Raw genomic sequence first — 5,984 nt, 5'->3', positions numbered from 1 at the left:
GCCCCGTGACAAACTCTGGTGGGCTGGAGGACATGGGGGGGGGGGGACTGCTACTGTGCAGGACCTGGTCAACAAGGGCAAGGGTATCAGGAGGTAGGGCAGATTTCACTTGCTGGACCAGATGGCAGGTCACACGTCATGGGTAGACCCATGCGCTGGGCCAGTGCAGCAGGGTCCACCCAATCCTGCCTATTGTAGTCCGGGAGGTCTTTGATATGGGAGACACCAGTCAGGATCAACCTCTGTCACAGCTGGGGTGCCTCTGCTGTCAGCACCTCCAGCTGGGGGTTCCAGAGCAGGGGCTTGATGAGCAGATTGGTGCCCTGGGTGAGTGTTGCAGGGGACCTGAAGGCAGAGGCCAACCTCCAGGCCTGGAGGTGGTCCTGGTAGGACCCTGGCAGCCCTCACAGGTCCTGCAGGGAGAAGCCCTGCAGTCCAAGGAGCTGCCAGTCATATTGGAGCCCCTGGAAGTGGCAGAGGAAGGCAGACCTCAGGTGGCCCCATGCCAGGTGGCTGCTGACACTGTATAGTAGTCACTGCAGAGCCTAAAGGTAGAAGGTCAGGACCTGGCTGCTTAGGCAAACCAGGCCCTGACCGCCCTCCCACAAGAGGAGCCTCAGGACCTCCATAGCGACTCAGTGCCTTCCTGGCCAGAAAACCTCCAGTGTCCATCTCTGGAGCTCTGCCAGGACCTCAGGGGGAACAGGCAGGGTGTATAAGTAGTGCCAGAGCATGGACAGGACTAACTGATTCAGCACCAGCGCTCTCCCATGCAGAGAGAGACACCTCAGGAGCCCTGCCCATGCCTGGAGCCACTCCACCACCCTTGCCTCCAGCTGGTGCCAGTTCTCTGGTGGGGAGGGGTTTGAGGGGGACAGGTAGACCTCCAAGTACAGCACTGATCCCATGTTCCAGCAGAGCCAGTGGAGTGTGGGTGGGAGTGAGCCCACCTGCCACCTGTCACCCACCACCAGGCCAAAGCTCATGACCCAGTTGACCTGGGCAGAGGAGGAGGCCAAGTACAATGCCTGGCAAGCCTCCACCTGTGCCAGGTCACCTGAGTCCTAGACCACGTCATCAGCATATGCTGACAGGACCAGCCACACTGCTGGCTCCCAGAGCATCAACCCTGCCACCACAAGAGAACAAGGAAGGGCTCCAGGGCAAAGGCGCACAGCTGGCCTGACAGCAGGCAGACTTGATGCACCCCTCTCTTGAATGGGATGGGCTCTGTCGGGGTCTAGTTGACCTTGACCAAACACTCTGCAGAGGCATACAGCATCTGGAGAGCTCACATGAAGAAGGGCCTGAAGTCAAAGGCCTGCAGCATGCCTGTGTGGTACCCATGATCCACTCTGTCAAAAACCTTCTCCTGGTCCAGGGATAGCAAGCGAAAAGACAGGCTTTCCCAGCATGCTAACTTCAGGAGGTCCTGAACCAGGTACAGGTTGCTGACGATGTAATGTCCAGGCACCATGTACGTCTGTTCGGGATGGATCACATTCATCAGCATGGACTGCAGGTGCAGTGAGATGGCCTTTGCTGCCACCTTGTAATCCATGCAGAGGAGGGACATGGGATGCCAGTTTCTTAGGTTGTGGGGATCCCCCTTCTTTGGCAGAAGGGTCAGCATGGCCCTCCAGCATGACAGGGGGAATTCCCCACTTCCCTCAGATTCCAACTACAACAAAGTCCAGGCCAAGGACATCCCAGAAGGCCCTGGGAGAGGGGCTGGACCTGGTAGAACTCCATGGTCAGCCCGTCAATGCCTGGTGCCTTGTTGCCAGGCATCAGGTGGAGGGCGGCCAAAAACTGAGCCAGAGTGAGAGGAGCCTCCAGCTGGTCCTGGTCAACCATGCTGACCTGCAGGAGTCCTTCCCACAGGGTCTGACAGGCTTCAGCATCAGTTGGATCCAGGGAGAAGAGCTCTTCATAGAAGGCCCATGCGTGCTGGCACATCTCACCTGGATCTGTGAGGGTGCCAGAAAGCAGGCGATCCTCTCCAGGGCATAGAAGAAGAGGGAGCTGTGGTCCATCTCCCAAAGGAGCTGGACGCACGAGTGGACAACCGTATTGCACGCACGGTGGTCGTCCAGAGCACGAAGCTCTTCCTGCCTCTGCCGACCCTCTCTGCAGAGGCACAGGTTAGTTGGGTTGGTGACCAGGTGCCTCTCCAGCTCTAGCACCTCCTGCTCGAGCTATTCCTGGACCGCCTCCCTCTGCTGGGTGTGCCCCTGAGTGTAGCTGCAGCAAAAAAGCTGGATGCACACTTTCCACCATCTCTGAGCCAAGGGAAAAGTTGCCCGTTGCTCCCACCAGACCGACCAGAACTCCTAGAAGGCCTCCCTGAAGCCCACATCCTCCAGCAGACTGGCACTGAAATGCCAGTAGGCTGATCCTGGACGCCCAGGCCCTAGCATGGCCTAGGGTTCAAACAAGGTGGTGATTGCTGAAAGGGGTTGGCAGGATGCCAGAGGAGTGGGTCTGGACAAAGTGTGGCAAAGAGGTATAAATTCAGTCTAACTGGGAGGGGCATGCCTGCTTCTCCCCCCCCCGCCCATATAGGTGAAAGCAGGGGTGCCGGTAGGGTGACAGGCACACCAGACGTCCACCAGGGTGTAGTCCATCAGGATCTCCCTGAGGACACCCACAGTAGCCTGGTTCCGTTCCCTGGTCCAGAAATGCAAGTAGCTCACCCCTGGAGACCACCAGGATCAAGAGGTCTGTAGGCTCCATGGAGCCTGCCAGTTCTTGGACATCTTCCTCCTGGTCCTGGGGCTCAGCAGGCGCCTTAGGCACTGTCTGAACCTCCTGGTCCACTAAGAACCTGGACTTCAGTTGGGATTGGGAAAGCTCTGCAGCCCCTTGGGACAGGGGTGGGGGTAAAGGTGGGGTTCCTTCACAAGATGGTAGCATAGAGCTGGAGCCCTGGGGGGTCTGTGCAGGGTACCTGACAAAATTGGCCTGTTGATTAGGGGACCTCACCCCAACCCCCTCTGGTGTGGGACCATGGGGCGGGCTGGAAGTGAGGTTTTTCTGGGAGGGAGAGGGAAGATACCTATCAGGCACCAGGGTGGCTTTGGTGTCTGCCTCGGGGTCCTGGGAAAGGGGATCTCCCTTGCCAGGACTCACTAGGGTGAGCCCCAGGGCCCCTGTCTCTCCCAGGTGATCCATGGGCGGGGGGGGAAAGGCGGGGCATGGCTCCATTGCCAGACCTTCCTTTGGGTTCACCTCAGCCTTGGTGCCCATGGTCTCAGGGGGTAGGCCCTGGCCAGTGGAGTGAGGGGCTTCCTCCATGGGTTCCTGTTTGGGACTGTCCAGTCCCCAGTGGGGGCATGAGTGGGGGACCCTGCTCCCTCTCTTTCATTGGCTGCTGCTGCCCTCCCTGGGACCCCGCCAAACTTGGTGTGGGGGTAGGGTCCCATGAGCTCACAGGGTGGCTGGATGATGTGGCTGGGGTGCCAGGGGGGCTTGAGGGGGGATGGGTACCAGTGGCAGGGGTACCCCTCTCACCAGTGGGACCTGTGGATGCCCTCTCCTCCTGGCCCATGGGGCACTTGTGACATAAGTACCCTGGGGTGCAGCACCAGAAGCATCACAGGTCCCCCAGCATATATAAAACCTTCACCAGGGCCCCCTGAAAAGGAATCAAAGGCACCCTTCAGACTCCAGCCATGTTCTCGCCGCCTGCTGGATCATAACCTGGTGATGGAAAGAGCACATGTGGCAGAGGCCGGGGTCTCAGCACCTCAGCGAGAGGGCCACCACTGGGGAGATAACTCTCCCCAGAGTTTGGCGCTGGGGGAGCAGGGCCCGATTAGGGCTATAGGGTAGGACAAAGCTGAGGACCACCCTGGTCCCCAGCTCTTCTAAGGGCTTGAAGAGGATGTACTTGCCTTCTACTACGAGCTCTTTCTCCATCGCTTTTTGTGCAGCAGCCTCCAGGCCCTTGCCATGAAAAGACCCCCTTGCCATGAAAATGGGAGGCTGCCATGATCTTGGGGGCCCCCACTATCTGAGGCAGGGCCTGCACCCAGGTCACAAAGTGCAGGTTCTCCTGCTTGGGTAGTTGGCACTTCACCCCAGCTTGAGCTGGAAGGGCCAGTGGTGGAGGGTCCAGGTCCTGAGGCTTTGGGTTGCCCTGCAGCTGCCTGTGCATAGCTGCTGTTCCCCTGTGGGGGGGCCACATTGGTGGGGTTGGGGATAGGGCCAGGGGCAGACTGAGTGGGTGTGCTGACTGGTATAGTGCACCTGGTCCCCTCAGGTGCTGGCTGGGGGTCTAGGCTTGGGGGCAGGGCCCTTGCCCTTCCCACCCCCAGCTGTGGAGGAGGCTGAATAGGAGCCCTTCCCACTGCCCTTGCTCTTGGTCCTTGATGGCGGGGGAGGGGGCTGGGAAACCCCTCCGGGGAGGGAAGTCCTGGCCAGGGGAGACCCCCTGGCTCTATTGGCTCCTTGCTGGAGTTCTGCCTTCCTCTGCAGTGGAGGTTGCAGGCTTCTCTACCCCTGGAGGCGGTTGGTTGGACTCTGCTCTCTGCTTTGTTTCCTTGCCTGCAATCAAGAAGGGAGGTGGGGGAGAGATGGCTGCCCAAGGTGCATATATTTTCCCTGCTATGTCTCTGAGGACCCAGAAGTGTTTCAAGTGTTGGCAAGATGTGCTTGTTTTCTCAAATCTCCAGTTTCTGGAATGGGCATATTGTGCTCAGGTGTAAGTAACATAATCCCATGGGTGGATCCTAGAAACTAAACTGCCCAGAGTATACAGTGTGGTGAAAATGAACCCATTTAAACACATGATAACTTGGATGGGCTTTAATAACAAAAACAAAATCAAATATTTACATTTCCCTTGTATCAGGCACTACAATTAATAATGAATAAGGCACTGGCCTGGGCATCACGGGACCTGGATTTTAATGTTGAATCTGTTACATGACTATGCCTCTTTGCCTCTTCCCATGCCATCCTGTCTTCCCTGTCTAGACTAAGTCCACCCCAGTAGGCAGAGTTGTAGCAAGCAGAGTTGGCATCCTGGGTAAATCCAGCCAGAAGGGTGGTACGCAGTTCTGAGAGTCGGGAAGTGGCACATATGGGTCCTGAGAGTGGAGGGAGGGAGGGGACATGGGTTCTGAGATTGTGGAGGGCGTGCGGGTTATGAGAGTGGGGAGGAGCTGAGCAGGGGGTTGCACCAGTCTTACCCATGCTGGAACTTCAAAACAGTCCCCAGCTGAGCTACTGCTCTGCCCACCCTGGGTATTGCTATTAAAGCAGCAGTTGTAACTGGGGACTGTTTTCCAGTTCCTGGAATGAATGACCCATGGACTGCTCTCATTGCCAGGGTGCAGAGTCCATGAGGGTGGGAGGCTATTTGGCATCACTCCTAACTTGGTGCCTGGGTTGGTTGTCCCTCTCACCCACCCCTTCTTATGTTATTGATGGAAGGCACCATCTTGCACTATGTGTTTGTACAGAGCCTAGTACAATGGACTTCGAGCACTAAACAGTAATCATAACTTACTAACAATAGTATTAATAATAGTAGTATTATTACAATATAACAATAATACAATACTGCAATAGTAATAATGACCCTCCTCCCTTTTGATAGGTCTTAGTTTCATAGTTTGTAGGGTCGGAAGGGACCTGAGCAAATCATCAAGTCCGACCCCCTGCCACGGCAGGAAAGAATACTGGGGTCAAATGACCCCAGCAAGGTGTTCATCTAGCCTCCTCTTAAAGACCCCCACGGTAGGAGCCAGCACCACTTCTCTTGGAAGTTGGTTCCAGATCCTAGCTGCCCTGACAGTGAAGTAGCGCCTCCTGATGTCTAGCCTAAATCTACCCTCTGCCAGCTTGTGACCATTATTTCTAGTCACTCCTGGTAGTGCTCAGGGGAACAAGGACTCCCCCAATGCCTGCTGGTCCTCCCTGACTGTAAACAGCTACTAGATCCCCCTCAGCCTTCTCTTGTGGAGGCTGAACAGGTT

The 5,984-nt window shown here is 56.7% G+C and overlaps 1 long non-coding RNA gene across 1 annotated transcript in view; it reads right to left on the bottom strand.

Moving 5' to 3' along the window:
* The window catches only part of LOC109298183, a 19,487-nt gene that overhangs the window by 3,696 nt on the left and 9,807 nt on the right, over positions 1-5,984 (bottom strand). Inside the window, exon 2 of the long non-coding RNA XR_002097514.1 lies at positions 5,664-5,666. This is a non-coding gene — a long non-coding RNA (uncharacterized LOC109298183). The remainder of the gene's footprint in view (positions 1-5,663; positions 5,667-5,984) is intronic.

Source organism: Gavialis gangeticus, unplaced genomic scaffold (genome assembly GCF_001723915.1).
Source record: "Gavialis gangeticus isolate Ggan-Ray unplaced genomic scaffold, GavGan_comp1, whole genome shotgun sequence".
Lineage (NCBI taxonomy): Eukaryota > Metazoa > Chordata > Crocodylia > Gavialidae > Gavialis > Gavialis gangeticus.
Note: the sequence above shows the minus strand (reverse complement) of the source record. Positions and strands in the feature narration are given on the sequence as shown.